Below are 17,500 nucleotides of genomic sequence, written 5' to 3' on the forward strand. Positions count from 1 at the left end.
TTACAGTTCAGGTTGGCCTGTTTACTACTCGAATATGAGTGATATTGTGGTGTGTTCATCTAGACTCATACCCTACCTAATCTTGAAGTTAAATTTCCCACCAATGAGAAACCAAGGGAGATACCATTTTTGATAGTTATTGCATGTCTAATGCAAGAATAATCACCAGATTATGAGAGTCCAGCAAAAATTACTCATTTTCGCCCAACGTGGAGCTCGAACCCACGACCCTGAGATTAAAAGTCTCATGCACTACCGACTGAGCTAGCCGGGCTGCCACTTCAAGATGGTATGCAGACTAATCATTTTTTATGAAGGAAATCCAGTCCTGGACAATTTTTGGGAGTTATTGCAGGTCTAATGCAAGATTAATCTCCATATTATGAGAGTCAATGCAATATTCAGGCAAAAATTACTCCTTTTCGCCCAACGTGGGGCTCGAACCCACGACCCTGAGATTAAGAGTCTCATGCTCTACAGACTGAGCTAGCCGGGCTCCCTCCTTCAGACAGTATGCAGACCAATCCCTTTTTGTGAAAAAAATCAAATCCTGGATATTCCTCTACTCTTGTTTTGCAAGGAAAGCCAGATTTATACATCCTTCAGAGGACAGAGTGTCAAAAAAAATAAGAGAAAATGAAAACGGAAGTTGTGAGAACTTCATTTTGAGATTGCATAAGAATTCAAATTCCTCTCACATGCTAAAGAATACCTGGACCCTTTTTATTAAACCACTTTAGTCGTTATAATGAGACCATATTTGAAAGCCATCTGTGATTTTTCTGTTCTTACTCTGCAATGACCATGGGAAATGACAAGTTAAAAATAAAATGTATGCAAATTTTATAATGGAGAATGCGGGCATCGATCCCGCTACCTCTCGCATGCTAAGTGAGCGCTCTACCATTTGAGCTAATTCCCCTGTGTGTTTAATTTGCATAACATGAAAAAAGTAACCTCACTGCCTTCCACACTTTATTTGCAGTCCAATTGCCCATAACAGTGTTCAGTTCACGCCTAACTTATGCCTTACCTCCACTTATGGGATGATTTACAGTTCAGGTTGGCCTGTTTACTACTCGAATATGAGTGATATTGTGGTGTGTTCATCTAGACTCATACCCTACCTAATCTTGAAGTTAAATTTCCCACCAATGAGAAACCAAGGGAGATACCATTTTTGATAGTTATTGCATGTCTAATGCAAGAATAATCACCAGATTATGAGAGTCCAGCAAAAATTACTCATTTTCGCCCGACGTGGGGCTCGAACCCACGACCCTGAGATTAAGAGTCTCATGCTCTACCGACTGAGCTAGCCAGGCTCTCACTTCAAGATGGTATGCAGACTAATCATTTTTTATGAAGGAAATCCATTCCTGGACAATTTTTGGGAGTTATTGCAGGTCTAATGCAAGATTAATCTCCATATTATGAGAGTCAATGCAATATTCATGCAAAAATTACTCGTTTTCGCCCAACGTGGGGCTCGAACCCACAACCCTGAGATTAAGAGTCTCATGCTCTACCGACTGAGCTAGCCGGGCTCCCTCCTTAAGACAGTATGCAGACCAATCCCTTTTTGTGAAAAAAATCAAATCCTGGATATTCCTCTACTCTTGTTTTGCAAGGAAAGCCAGATTTATACATCCTTCAGAGGACAGAGTGTCAAAAAAAATAAGAGAAAATGAAAACAGAAGTTGTGAGAACTTCATTTTGAGATTGCATAAGAATTCAAATTCCTCTCACATGCTAAAGAATACCTGAACCCTTTTTATTAAACCACTTTAGTCATTATAATGAGACCATATTTGAAAGCCATCTGTGATTTTTCTGTTCTTACTCTGCAATGACCATGGGCAATGACAAGTTAAAAATAAAATGTATGCAAATTTTATAATGGAGAATGCGGGCATCGATCCCGCTACCTCTCGCATGCTAAGTGAGCGCTCTACCATTTGAGCTAATTCCCCTGTGTGTTTAATTTGCATAACATGAAAAAAGTAACCTCACTGCCTTCCACACTTTATTTGCAGTCCAATTGCCCATAACAGTGTTCAGTTCACGCCTAACTTATGCCTTACCTCCACTTATGGGATGATTTACAGTTCAGGTTGGCCTGTTTACTACTCGAATATGAGTGATATTGTGGTGTGTTCATCTAGACTCATACCCTACCTAATCTTGAAGTTAAATTTCCCACCAATGAGAAACCAAGGGAGATACCATTTTTGATAGTTATTGCATGTCTAATGCAAGAATAATCACCAGATTATGAGAGTCCAGCAAAAATTACTCATTTTCGCCCGACGTGGGGCTCGAACCCACGACCCTGAGATTAAGAGTCTCATGCTCTACCGACTGAGCTAGCCAGGCTCTCACTTCAAGATGGTATGCAGACTAATCATTTTTTATGAAGGAAATCCATTCCTGGACAATTTTTGGGAGTTATTGCAGGTCTAATGCAAGATTAATCTCCATATTATGAGAGTCAATGCAATATTCATGCAAAAATTACTCGTTTTCGCCCAACGTGGGGCTCGAACCCACAACCCTGAGATTAAGAGTCTCATGCTCTACCGACTGAGCTAGCCGGGCTCCCTCCTTAAGACGGTATGCAGACCAATCCCTTTTTGTGAAGAAAATCAAATCCTGGATATTCCTCTACTCTTGTTTTGCAAGGAAAGCCTGATTTATACATCCTTTAGAGGACAGAGTGTCAAAAAAAATAAGAGAAAATGAAAATGGAAGTTGTGAAAACTTCATTTTGAGATTGCATAAGAATTCAAATTCCTCTCATATGCTAAAGAATACCTGAACCCTTTTGATTAAACCACTTTAGTTGTTATAATGAGACCATATTTGAAAGCCATCTGTGATTTTTCTGTTCTTACTCTGCAATGACCTTGGCAATGACAAGTTAAAAATAAAATGTATGCAAATTTTATAACGGAGAATGCGGGCATCGAGCCCGCTACCTCGCGCATGATAAGCGAGCGCTTTACTATTTGAGCTAATTCCCCTGTGTGTTTAATCTGCATAACATGAAAAAAGTAACCTTACTGCGTTCCACACTTTATTTGAAGTCCAATTGCCCTTAACAGTGTTCAGTTCACTCCTAACTTATGCCTTACCTCCACTTATGGGATGTTTTACAGTTCAGGTTGGCCTGTTTACTACTCGAATATGAGTGATATTGCGCTGTGTTCATCTAGACTCATACCCTAGCTAATCTTGAAGTTAAATTTCCCACCAATGAGAAACCAAGGGAGATACCATTTCTGATAGTTATTGCATGTCTAATGCAAGAATATTCACCAGATTATGAGAGTCAATGCAATAATCCAGCAAAAATTACTCATTTTCGCCCAACGTGGGGCTCGAACCCACGACCCTGAGATTAAGAGTCTCATGCTCTACCGACTGAGCTAGCCGGGCTCCCTCCTGAAGACAGTATGCAGACCAATCCCTTTTTGTGAAAAAAATCAAATCCTGGATATTCCTCTACTCTTGTTTTGCAAGGAAAGCCAGATTTATACATCCTTCAGAGGACAGAGTGTCCAAAAAAATAAGAGAAAATGAAAATGGAAGTTGTGAGAACTTCATTTTGAGATTGCATAAGAATTCAAATTCCTCTCACATGCTAAAGAATACCTGAACCCTTTTGATTAAACCACTTTAGTTGTTATAATGAGACCATATTTGAAAGCCATCTGTGATTTTTCTGTTCTTACTCTGCAATGACCTTGGCAATGACAAGTTAAAAATAAAATGTATGCAAATTTTATAATGGAGAATGTGGGCATCAAGCCCGCTACCTCTTGCATGCTAAGCGAGCGCTTTACTATTTGAGCTAATTCCCCTGTGTGTTTAATCTGCATAACATGAAAAAAGTAACCTTACTGCGTTCCACACTTTATTTGAAGTCCAATTGCCCATAACAGTGTTCAGTTCACTCCTAACTTATGCCTTACCTCCACTTATGGGATGTTTTACAGTTCAGGTTGGCCTGTTTACTACTCGAATATGAGTGATATTGCGCTGTGTTCATCTAGACTCATACCCTAGCTAATCTTGAAGTTAAATTTCCCACCAATGAGAAACCAAGGGAGATACAATTTCTGATAGTTATTGCATGTCTAATGCAAGAATATTCACCAGATTATGAGAGTCAATGCAATAATCCAGTAAAAATTACTCATTTTCGCCCAACGTGGGGCTCGAACCCACGACCCTGAGATTAAGAGTCTCATGCTCTACCGACTGAGCTAGCCGGGCTCCCACTTCAAGATGGTATGCAGACTAATCATGTTTTATGAAGGAAATCCATTCCTGGACAATGTTTGGGAGTTATTGCAGGTCTAATGCAAGATTAATCTCCATATTATGAGAGTCAATGCAATATTCAGGAAAAAATTACTCGTTTTCGCCCAACGTGGGGCTCTAACCCACGACCCTGAGATTAAGAGTCTCATGCTCTACCGACTGAGCTAGCCGGGCTCCCTCCTTAAGACAGTATGCAGACTAATCCCTTTGTGTGAAAAAAATCAAATCCTGGATATTCCTCTACTCTTGTTTTGCAAGGAAAGCCAGATTTATACATCCTTCAGAGGACAGAGTGTCAAAAAAAATAAGAGAAAATGAAAACGGAAGTTGTGAGAACTTCATTTTGAGATTGCATAAGAATTCAAATTCCTCTCACATGCTAAAGAATACCTGAACCCTTTTGATTAAACCACTTTAGTTGTTATAATGAGACCATATTTGAAAGCCATCTGTGATTTTTCTGTTCTTACTCTGCAATGACCTTGGCAATGACAAGTTAAAAATAAAATGTATGCAAATTTTATAATGGAGAATGTGGGCATCGATCCCGCTACCTCTCGCATGCTAAGCGAGCGCTCTACCATTTGAGCTAATTCCCCTGTGTGTTTAATCTGCATAACATGAAAAAAGTAACCTCACTGCCTTCCACACTTTATTTGAAGTCCAATTGCCCATAACAGTGTGCCACCCTCGTGGACAACCTCGCTAACCTCGGACTTAAACAACTAGTCACCTCCCCCACCCACATCGCAGGTCACACACTCAACCCCATCTTCACATCCAGCAACCATGTCTCCTTCAGCCACACCACGGACCTCCTCTGGACTGACCACAGCTGCGTTCACTTCACCTACAACAAACCAAAACCCAGCATCCACCTCCAACCTACCCTGCAAAGAAACTGGAACAAAATCACCACGGACCAAATCTCCGCATCACTCCTTCAAAACACCCCAGCCCTCTCTTCTAACGCTAACGAAGCCGCCGCCAACCTCACCCTATGGTTATCCAACACCGCTGACACCTTAGCACCACTGAAAAAACGTCAAAACAAACCTGGCAGCAAGAAGGCCTCATGGTTCAACGATGATCTCAAGAAGTCCAAGAAACTCTGCCGCTCCCTTGAAAAGGCCTGGAAAAAAGACCCTACCACCAGCACCAAGGACGCCTTCAAAAACGCCACACGCACTCACCACCAACTAATCCGAAAAGCCAAGAAAACAGCATTCAAGGATCGACTTGACAACAACGCCCACAAGAGCAAGGAACTTTTCAACATCGTCAAGGAATTTTCCAATCCCTCGGCCAACTCCAACGACATCACCCCCTCTCAAACCCTCTGCGACTCCCTAGCCTCATTTTTCCACAACAAGATTGCAGACATCCACAACAGCTTTGACAACCAACCCGGAAACCAACCCACCCTACCATTTGCTGATCATCTCCCCCCCGTGAACACCCTTAACGACTGGAACCCAATCTCCTCTGAGGACACCATCCACCTGATGAATTCCATCCACTCAGGATCAATCAATCAATCAATCAGTGACACTTATAAAGCGCGCTACATACCCGTGGGGTCTCAAGGCGCTGGGGGGGGGGAGCCGCTAATGCTCGAACAGCCAGGTCTTCAGCTTCTTCCTGAAGGAGAGGTGGTCTTGGGTCAGGCGCAGGTCGGTCGGGAGGGAGTTCCAGGTCTTGGCGGCCAGGTGGGAGAAGGACCTTCCTCCTGTAGTCGCTCTTCGGATGCGGGGGACGGCGGCGAGGGCGTGGTTGGCTGATCGGAGGTGGCGTTTGGGAGCGTAGAAGTTGACTCGGCTGTTGAGGTAGCTCGGGCCTTGGTCGTGTAGGGCTTTGTGTGCGTGGGTGAGGAGGCGGAAGGTGATTCTTTTGTTGACGGGGAGCCAGTGAAGGTCTCGCAGATGTCCGGAGATGTGGCTGGTTCGTGGGATGTCGAGGATGAGTCTGGCTGAGGCGTTCTGGATCCGCTGGAGTCTCTTCTGGAGCTTGGCGGTGGTCCCGGCGTAGAGGGCGTTGCCGTAGTCCAGTCGGCTGGTGACGAGGGCCTGGGTGACGGTCTTCCTGGTCTCGGTGGGGATCCACCAGAAGATCTTCCGTAGCATGCGTAGGATGTTGAAGCATGCCGAGGAGACGTTGTTGACTTGCCTGGTCATGGAGAGGGAGGAGTCCAGGATGAAGCCCAGGTTGCGTGCATGGTCTGTTGGTTTGGGTGCGGTGCCCAGGGCGGGAGGCCACCAGGAGTCGTCCCAGGCGGAGGGAGAGGAGCCCAGGATGAGGACCTCCGTCTTGTCCGAGTTCAGTTTCAGGCGGCTGGTCGTCATCCACTCGGCTACCTCTTTCATCCCTTCGTGCAGGTTGGCTCTGGCGGCGGCGGGGTCGTTGGTCAGGGAGAGGATCAGCTGGGTGTCGTCGGCGTAGGAGATTATGCTGAGGTTGTGTTTGCGTACGATGGCCGCGAGGGGGCTCATGTAGACGTTGAAGAGGGTGGGGCTCAGAGATGATCCTTGGGGGACGCCGCAGATGACTTCGGTGGCCTCTGACTTGTACGGTGGTAGGCGGACTCTCTGTGTTCTCCCATCGAGGAAGGAGGTGATCCACTCCAGCGCCTTGTCCTGGATTCCGACGTTGCTGAGGCGCCGTACTAGGGTGCGGTGGCAGACCGTGTCGAATGCCGCGGAGAGGTCTAGGAGGATGAGGGCCGCTGTTTCTCCATTGTCCATCAGGGCTCGGATGTCGTCGGTGGCGGCGATGAGGGCGGTCTCGATGCTGTGGTTGGCTCGGAAGCCGGACTGTGAGGGGTCGAGGGATCCGTTCGTCTCGAGGAAAGCGGCCATCTGCTTGTTGACGGTCTTCTCGATGACTTTGGCTGGAAACGGGAGGAGCGAGATGGGGCGGTAATTCTTGAGGTCGGTGGGGTCCGCTGTTGGTTTCTTGAGTAGGGCGCTGAGTTCGGCGTGTTTCCAGCTCTCGGGGAAGATGGTGGTGTCGAGGGATGTGTTGATGATGTCTCGCAGGTGGGGTGCGATGACAGCGTCGGCTTTGTTGAAGACGTGGTGAGGGCAGGGGTCGGTCGGTGATCTGGAGTGGATGGAGTTCATCGTGCGGATGGTGTCTTCGGTGCTGATCGGGGTCCAGGCGCGGAGGGTGGTGGTGGGGGGTGGTTGTTCGGTCATGGTGTGCGTTGGTTGGTTGTTGAAGCTGTTGTGTATGTCCGCGATCTTGTTGTGGAAGTATGAAGCCAGGGAGTTGCAGAGGTCTTGCGATGGGGTGATGTCGTTGTTTCCTGCGCTGGGGTTGGAAAGCTCTTTGACGATGTTGAAGAGTTCCTTGCAGTTGTGTGCGTTGTTGTCCAACCGGTCCTTGAATGCTGTTTTCTTGGCGGCGCGGATCAGCTGGTGGTGTTTCCGGGTGGCAAGTTTGAAGGAGGTCCTGTTGTCCGGTGTCGGTTCCCTTCTCCAGACTTTCTCGAGGGCTCGGCAGTTCTTCTTGGAGCTCTTGAGTTCGTCGGTGAACCATGGGGCTTTCTTGCTGCCGGGTCTGCTGGGCGGGGTCCTCAGTGGGGCGAGTTCGTCCGCGCAGTTGCTGATCCACTTCGTGAGGTTGTCGGCGGCCTGGCTGGGGTTCGCTGAGCTGGCAGGAGGGTGCTGGCTCAGGGAGGTGGCGAGCTGGTCTGCTGTGATCTTGTTCCAGCTTCTGCGGGCGGTCTGTTGCTGGTGGTGGTGGGTCGTTGTTTTCTTGAAGGTGAAGTGGACGCAGCTGTGGTCCGTCCATTGAAGCTCTGTGGTGTGGCTGAAGTTGATGTCCTTGCTGGATGAGAAGACAGCGTCGAGTGTGTGTCCGGCGAGGTGGGTGGGGGTGGACACCAGTTGCTTGAGTCCCAGGTTGGTGAGGTTGTCGAGCAGGGTGCTGGTGTTGCGGTCGTGCTTGTTCTCCAGATGGAAGTTGAGGTCTCCCAGGAGGATGTAGTCAGCGGAGGGGAGGGCATGTGGGCTGACGAAGTCGGCGATGTCCTCGCTGAATTGTGTGCGTGGTCCAGGGGGTCGGTAGATCAGGGTGCCTCTGAGGCTGGTGTTCGGGTTGGTGTGGATCTGGAAATGCAGGTGTTCGGCGGTGGTCAGGGAGTTGTCGGTGCTGGTCGTGAGACGGATGGTGCTCCTGTGGATGATGGCGATGCCTCCTCCCATCTGGTTGGCGTTTCGGTCCCTCCGGACGATCTTGTAGCCCTCTGGGATGGCGATGGCGATGTCGGGAGCTGAAGAGGCGTTCATCCAGGTCTCCGTGAGGAAGGCAACGTCTGGAGCTGTGGTGTCGAGGAGGTTCCAGAGTTCGATGGCATGTCTGTGGATGGAGCGGGTGTTGAGCAGGATGCACTTGAGGTGGGTACTGCTGGTGTTCGGCTTGGTGGGTGCTGGTGCGAGGCAGGTCCGGATGCAGGTGAACTTGCAGGCGTGGCAGCTGAAGGGTCCGTGGGTACGTCGTGGAGAGGCTTGATGGCATTCTGGGAGTCGGACGGTGTTGAGAGCGGTGAGGGTGGCGGCGGAGTACGTCAGGCGGGTCGGTCGGGGTCTTCGTGGGCCAGGGGTCCTGGCGCTGGTCGCGATCCGGTCGCGGACGGGCGTAGACGGGCTTACCTTTGGCGCGCCTTCGGCGCACAATCGGCGCCCCCACAGACCCATGTCCTCACCACATCTTCAACACAGCAGACTCCGTCATAGCACCGCACCTCCGAGACGTCATCAACTGCTCCTTCAACTCCGCCACCTTCCCGGAAGACTGGAAACACGCTGAACTCACCGCCCTTCTGAAAAAACCCACAGCGGACCCCACCGAACTCAAAAATTACCGCCCCATCTCGCTTCTTCCATTCCCGGCCAAAGTCATCGAGAAAGCTGTCAACAACCAGCTCGCCGCCTTCCTCGAAGCCAACAAATCCCTCGACCCCTCACAATCTGGCTTCCGAGCAAAACACAGCACTGAGACCGCCCTCATCGCAGCAACAGACGACATTCGAACTCTACTGGACAATGGAGACACAGTCGCCCTCATCCTCCTTGACCTCTCTGCAGCATTCGACACAGTCTGCCACAGCACCCTTTTACAACGCCTCAATAACATCGGAATCCAAGGAAAAGCACTTGATTGGATCACCTCGTTCCTCACCGGAAGAACCCAGAGAGTCCGCCTTCCACCATTCAAGTCCGAGGCCTCTGAAGTCATCTGCGGCGTACCACAAGGATCCTCACTCAGTCCCACCCTCTTCAACATATACATGAGCCCCCTCGCGGCCATCGCACGCCAACACAACCTCAACATCATCTCTTACGCGGATGACACTCAACTGATCCTTTCTCTCACCAACGACCCCAGCACCGCCAAAACTAACCTACACGAAGGAATGAAAGAAGTTGCCGAATGGATGAAACAAAGCCGTCTGAAACTGAACTCAGACAAAACAGAAGTCCTCATCCTAGGTACATCCCCCTCTGCATGGGACGACTCCTGGTGGCCGGAAGCCCTCGGAAAAGCACCCATCCCGACAGACCACGCACGGAACCTAGGCGTCATCCTGGATTCTTCACTCTCAATGAACAGACAAGTCATCGCCGTATCCTCTTCCTGCTTCAACATTCTTCGCATGCTCAGAAAAACATTTCGCTGGATCCCCTCCGAAACAAGGAAAACAGTCACCCACGCTCTGGTCACGAGCCGACTGGACTACGGAAACACCCTCTACGCAGGTACTACCGCAAAACTCCAGAAGAAACTCCAACGAATCCAAAACGCCTCAGCCAGACTCATATTAGACATCCCACGCAACGAACACATCTCTGGTCACCTTAAAGACCTCCACTGGCTACCCGTCAACAAGAGGATCACTTTCCGACTGCTTACCCACGCACACAAATCACTCTACGACATCGGTCCAGAATGCCTCAACTCACGACTGTCCTTCTACACCCCCTCCCGCCAACTACGTTCTTCCAGCCAAGCCCTCGCCACTGTACCTCGCATCAACAAGACCACCATGGGAGGCAGATCCTTTTCTTACCTGGCTGCTAAAACATGGAACTCACTCCCCGCTTACCTTCGCCTTACCCAGAACCACCTAGCATTCAGAAAGCAACTAAAAACGTGGATATTTGACAAGTAATCCTCCTCCCCTTCCTAAGCGCCTTGAAACCCTCCGGGTATGTAGTGCGCTATATAAATTCTATGACTTGACTTGACTTGACAGTTCACTCCTAACTTATGCCTTACCTCCACTTATGGGATGTTTTACAGTTCAGGTTGGCCTGTTTACTACTCGAATATGAGTGATATTGCGCTGTGTTCATCTAGACTCATACCCTAGCTAATCTTGAAGTTAAATTTCCCACCAATGAGAAACCAAGGGAGATACCATTTCTGATAGTTATTGCATGTCTAATGCAAGAATATTCACCAGATTATGAGAGTCAATGCAATAATCCAGCAAAAATTACTCATTTTCGCCCAACGTGGGGCTCGAACCCACGACCCTGAAATTAAGAGTCTCATGCTCTACCGACTGAGCTAGCCGGGCTCCCACTTCAAGATGGTATGCAGACTAATCATTTTTTATGAAGGAAATCCATTCCTGGACAATTTTTGGGAGTTATTGCAGGTCTAATGCAAGATTAATCTCCATATTATGAGAGTCAATGCAATATTTAGGAAAAAATTACTCGTTTTCGCCCAACGTGGGGCTCGAACCCATGACCCTGAGATTAAGAGTCTCATGCTCTACCGACTGAGCTAGCCGGGCTCCCTCCTTAAGACAGTATGCAGACCAATCCCTTTTTGTGAAAAAAATCAAATCCTGGATATTCCTCTACTCTTGTTTTTTCAAGGAAAGCCAGTTTTATACATCCTTCAGAGGACAGAGTGTCAAAAAAATAAGAGAAAATGAAAATGGAAGTTGTGAGAACTTCATTTTGAGATTGCATAAGAATTCAAATTCCTCTCACATGCTAAAGAATACCTGAACCCTTTTGATTAAACCACTTTAGTTGTTATAATGAGACCATATTTGAAAGCCATCTGTGATTTTTCTGTTCTTACTCTGCAATGACCTTGGCAATGACAAGTTAAAAATAAAATGTATGCAAATTTTATAATGGAGAATGCGGGCATCGATCCCGCTACCTCTCGCATGCTAAGCGAGCACTCTACCATTTGAGCTAATTCCCCTGTGTGTTTAATCTACATAACATGAAAAAAGTAACCTCACTGCCTTCCACACTTTATTTGAAGTCCAATTGCCCATAACAGTGTTCAGTTCACTCCTAACTTATGCCTTACCTCCACTTATGGGATGTTTTACAGTTCAGGTTGGCCTGTTTACTACTCGAATATGAGTGATATTGTGGTGTGTTCATCTAGACTCATACCCTACCTAATCTTGAAGTTAAATTTCCCACCAATGAGAAACCAAGGGAGATACCATTTTTGATAGTTATAGCATGTCTAATGCAAGAATAATCACCAGATTATGAGAGTCCAGCAAAAATTACTCATTTTCGCCCAACGTGGAGCTCGAACCCACGACCCTGAGATTAAAAGTCTCATGCTCTACCGACAGCTAGCCGGGCTGCCACTTCAAGATGGTATGCAGACTAATAATTTTTTATGAAGGAAATCCAGTCCTGGAAAATTTTTGGGAGTTATTGCAGGTCTAATGCAAAATTAATCTCCATATTATGAGAGTCAATGCAATATTCAGGCAAAAATTACTCCTTTTCGCCCAACGTGGGGCTCGAACCCACGACCCTGAGATTAAGAGTCTCATGCTCTACCGACTGAGCTAGCCGGGCTCCCTCCTTAAGACAGTATGCAGACCAATCCCTTTTTTATGTGAAAAAAATCAAATCCTGGATATTCCTCTACTCTTGTTTTGCAAGGAAAGCCAGATTTATACATCCTTCAGAGGACAGAGTGTCAAAAAAAATAAGAGAAAATGAAAACGGAAGTTGTGAGAACTTCATTTGAGATTGCATAAGAATTCAAATTCCTCTCACATGCTAAAGAATACCTGAACCCTTTTTATTAAACCACTTTAGTTGTTATAATGAGACCATATTTGAAAGCCATCTGTGATTTTTCTGTTCTTACTCTGCAATGACCATGGGCAATGACAAGTTAAAAATAAAATGTATGCAAATTTTATAATGGAGAATGCGGGCATCGATCCCGCTACCTCTCGCATGCTAAGCGAGCGCTCTACCATTTGAGCTAATTCCCCTGTGTGTTTAATCTGCATAACATGAAAAAAGTAACCTGACTGCCTTCCACACTTTATTTGCAGTCCAATTGCCCATAACAGTGTTCAGTTCACTCCTAACTTATGCCTTACCTCCACTTATGGGATGTTTTACAGTTCAGGTTGGCCTGTTTACTACTCGAATATGAGTGATATTGTGGTGTGTTCATCTAGACTCACACCCTACCTAATCTTGAAGTTAAATTTCCCACCAATGAGAAACCAAGGGAGATACCATTTTTGATAGTTATTGCATGTCTAATGCAAGAATAATCACCAGATTATGAGAGTCCAGCAAAAATTAATCATTTTCGCCCGACGTGGGGCTCGAACCCAGGACCCTGAGATTAAGAGTCTCGTGCTCTACCGACTGAGCTAGCCAGGCTCCCACTTCAAGATGGTATGCAGACTAATCATTTTTTATGAAGGAAATCCATTCCTGGACAATTTTTGGGAGTTATTGCAGGTCTAATGCAAGATTAATCTCCATATTATGAGAGTCAATGCAATATTCATGCAAAAATTACTCGTTTTCGCCCAACGTGGGGCTCGAACCCACGACCCTGAGATTAAGAGTCTCATGCTCTACCGACTGAGCTAGCCGGGCTCCCTCCTTAAGACAGTATGCAGACCAATCCCTTTTTGTGAAGAAAATCAAATCCTGGATATTCCTCTACTCTTGTTTTGCAAGGAAAGCCTGATTTATACATCCTTCAGAGGACAGAGTGTCAAAAAAAATAAGAGAAAATGAAAATGGAAGTTGTGAAAACTTCATTTTGAGATTGCATAAGAATTCAAATTCCTCTCATATGCTAAAGAATACCTGAACCCTTTTGATTAAACCACTTTAGTTGTTATAATGAGACCATATTTGAAAGCCATCTGTGATTTTTCTGTTCTTACTCTGCAATGACCTTGGCAATGACAAGTTAAAAATAAAATGTATGCAAATTTTATAATGGAGAATGCGGGCATCGAGCCCGCTACCTCGCGCATGATAAGCGAGCGCTTTACTATTTGAGCTAATTCCCCTGTGTGTTTAATCTGCATAACATGAAAAAAGTAACCTTACTGCGTTCCACACTTTATTTGAAGTCCAATTGCCCATAACAGTGTTCAGTTCACTCCTAACTTATGCCTTACCTCCACTTATGGGATGTTTTAGAGTTCAGGTTGGCCTGTTTACTACTCGAATATGAGTGATATTGCGCTGTGTTCATCTAGACTCATACCCTAGCTAATCTTGAAGTTAAATTTCCCACCAATGAGAAACCAAGGGAGATACCATTTCTGATAGTTATTGCATGTCTAATGCAAGAATATTCACCAGATTATGAGAGTCAATGCAATAATCCAGCAAAAATTACTCATTTTCACCCAACGTGGGGCTCGAACCCACGACCCTGAGATTAAGAGTCTCATGCTCTACCGACTGAGCTAGCCGGGCTCCCTCCTTAAGACAGTATGCAGACCAATCCCTTTTTGTGAAAAAAAATCAAATCCTGGATATTCCTCTACTCTTGTTTTGCAAGGAAAGCCAGATTTATACATCCTTCAGAGGACAGAGTGTCCAAAAAAATAAGAGAAAATGAAAATGGAAGTTGTGAGAACTTCATTTTGAGATTGCATAAGAATTCAAATTCCTCTCACATGCTAAAGAATACCTGAACCCTTTTGATTAAACCACTTTAGTTGTTATAATGAGACCATATTTGAAAGCCATCTGTGATTTTTCTGTTCTTACTCTGCAATGACCTTGGCAATGACAAGTTAAAAATAAAATGTATGCAAATTTTATAATGGAGAATGCGGGCATCAAGCCCGCTACCTCTTGCATGCTAAGCGAGCGCTTTACTATTTGAGCTAATTCCCCTGTGTGTTTAATCTGCATAACATGAAAAAAGTAACCTTACTGCGTTCCACACTTTATTTGAAGTCCAATTGCCCATAACAGTGTTCAGTTCACTCCTAACTTATGCCTTACCTCCACTTATGGGATGTTTTACAGTTCAGGTTGGCCTGTTTACTACTCGAATATGAGTGATATTGCGCTGTGTTCATCTAGACTCATACCCTAGCTAATCTTGAATTTAAATTTCCCACCAATGAGAAACCAAGGGAGATACCATTTCTGATAGTTATTGCATGTCTAATGCAAGAATATTCACCAGATTATGAGAGTCAATGCAATAATCCAGCAAAAATTACTCATTTTCGCCCAACGTGGGGCTCGAACCCACGACCCTGAGATTAAGAGTCTCATGCTCTACCGACTGAGCTAGCCGGGCTCCCACTTCAAGATGGTATGCAGACTAATCATTTTTTATGAAGGAAATCCATTCCTGGACAATTTTTGGGAGTTATTGCAGGTCTAATGCAAGATTAATCTCCATATTATGAGAGTCAATGCAATATTTAGGAAAAAATTACTTTTTCGCCCAACGTGGGGCTCGAACCCACGACCCTGAGATTACGAGTCTCATGCTCTATCGAATGAGCTAGCCGGGCTCCCTCCTTAAGACAGTATGCAGACCAATCCCTTTTTGTGAAAAAAATCAAATCCTGGATATTCCTCTACTCTTGTTTTGCAAGGAAAGCCAGATTTATACATCCTTCAGAGGACAGAGTGTCAAAAAAAATAAGAGAAAAAGAAAACGGAAGTTGTGAGAACTTCATTTTGAGATTGCATAAGAATTCAAATTCCTCTCACATGCTAAAGAATACCTGACCCCTTTTGATTAAACCACTTTAGTTGTTATAATGAGACCATATTTGAAAGCCATCTGTGATTTTTCTGTTCTTACTCTGCAATGACCTTGGCAATGACAAGTTAAAAATAAAATGTATGCAAATGATTGCATAAGAATTCAAATTCCTCTCACATGCTAAAGAATACCTGAACCCTTTTGATTAAACCACTTTAGTTGTTATAATGAGACCATATTTGAAAGCCATCTGTGATTTTTCTGTTCTTACTCTGCAATGACCTTGGCAATGACAAGTTAAAAATAAAATGTATGCAAATTTTATTATGGAGAATGCAAGCATCAAGCCCGCTACCTCTCGCATGCTAAGCGAGCGCTCTACCATTTGAGGTAATTCCCCTGTGTGTTTAATCTGCATAACATGAAAAAAGTAACCTCACTGCCTTCCACACTTTATTTGAAGTCCAATTGCCCATAACAGTGTTCAGTTCACTCCTAACTTATGCCTTACCTCCACTTATGGGATGTTTTACAGTTCAGGTTGGCCTGTTTACTACTCGAATATGAGTGATATTGTGGTGTGTTCATCTAGACTCATACCCTACCTAATCTTGAAGTTAAATTTCCCACCAATGAGAAACCAAGGGAGATACCATTTTTGATAGTTATTGCATGTCTAATGCAAGAATAATCACCAGATTATGAGAGTCCAGCAAAAATTACTCATTTTCGCCCAACGTGGGGCTCGAACTCACGACCCTGAGATTAAGAGTCTCATGCTCTACCGACTGAGCTAGCCGGGCTCCCACTTCAAGATGGTATGCAGACTAATCATTTTTTATGAAGGAAATCCATTCCTGGACAATTTTTGGGAGTTATTGCAGGTCTAATGCAAGATTAATCTCCATATTATGAGAGTCAATGCAATATTCAGGCAAAAATTACTCGTTTTCGCCCAACGTGGAGCTCCAACCCACGACCCTGAGATTAAGAGTCTCATGCTCTACCGACTGAGCTAGCCGGGCTCCCTCCTTAAGACAGTATGCAGACCAATCCCTTTTTGTGAAGAAAATCAAATCCTGGATATTCCTCTACTCTTGTTTTGCAAGGAAAGCCAGATTTATACATCCTTCAGAGGACAGAGTGTCAAAAAAACATAAGAGAAAATGAAAATGGAAGTTGTGAGAACTTCATTTTGAGATTGCATAGGAATTCAAATTCCTCTCACATGCTAAAGAATACCTGAACCCTTTTGATTAAACCACTTTAGTTGTTATAATGAGACCATATTTGAAAGCCATCTGTGATTTTTCTGTTCTTACTCTGCAATGACCATGGGCAATGACAAGTTAAAAATAAAATGTATGCAAATTTTATAATGGAGAATGCGGGCATCGATCCCGCTACCTCTTGCATGCTAAGCGAGCGCTCTACCATTTGAGCTAATTCCCCTGTGTGTTTAATCTGCATAACATGAAAAAAGTAACCTTACTGCCTTCCGCACTTTATTTGAAGTCCAATTGCCCATAACAGTGTTAAGTTCACTCCTAACTTATGCCTTACCTCCACTTATGGGATGTTTTACAGTTCAGGTTGGCCTGTTTACTACTCGAATATGAGTGATATTGCGGTGTGTTCATCTAGACTCATACCCCAGCTAATCTTGAAGTTAAATTTCCCACCAATGAGAAACCAAGGGAGATACCATTTCTGATAGTTATTGCATGTCTAATGCGAGAATATTCACCAGATTATGAGAGTCAATGCAATAATCCAGCAAAAATTACTCATTTTCGCCCAACGTGGGGCTCGAACCCATGACCCTGAGATTAAGAGTCTCATGCTCTACCGACTGAGCTAGCCGGGCTCCCTCCTTAAGACAGTATGCAGACCAATCCCTTTTTGTGAAGAAAATCAAATCCTGGATATTCCTCTACTCTTGTTTTGCATGGAAAGCCAGATTTATACATCCTTCAGAGGACAGAGTGTCAAAAAAATAAGAGAAAATGAAAATGGAAGTTGTGAGAACTTCATTTTGAGATTGCATAACAATTCAAATTCCTCTCACATGCTAAAGAATACCTGAACCCTTTTGATTAAACCACTTTAGTTGTTATAATGAGACCATATTTGAAAGCCATCTGTGATTTTTCTGTTCTTACTCTGCAAT

General features: G+C 45.0%; 2 non-coding genes across 2 annotated transcripts; both read right to left on the bottom strand.

Annotated features, from left to right (window-relative positions):
• Positions 1-12,534: 12,534 nt before the first annotated feature.
• Positions 12,535-12,607, bottom strand: TRNAA-AGC (transfer RNA alanine (anticodon AGC)). The gene has a single exon. It is a non-coding gene; the product is annotated as a tRNA-Ala (tRNA).
• A 2,453-nt stretch (positions 12,608-15,060) lies between these two features.
• Positions 15,061-15,133, bottom strand: TRNAT-CGU (transfer RNA threonine (anticodon CGU)). The gene has a single exon. It is a non-coding gene; the product is annotated as a tRNA-Thr (tRNA).
• Between the last annotated feature and the right edge of the window lie 2,367 nt (positions 15,134-17,500).

This window comes from Lissotriton vulgaris, chromosome 1_1, assembly GCF_964263255.1.
Source record: "Lissotriton vulgaris chromosome 1_1, aLisVul1.2, whole genome shotgun sequence".
Taxonomy (NCBI): domain Eukaryota; kingdom Metazoa; phylum Chordata; class Amphibia; order Caudata; family Salamandridae; genus Lissotriton; species Lissotriton vulgaris.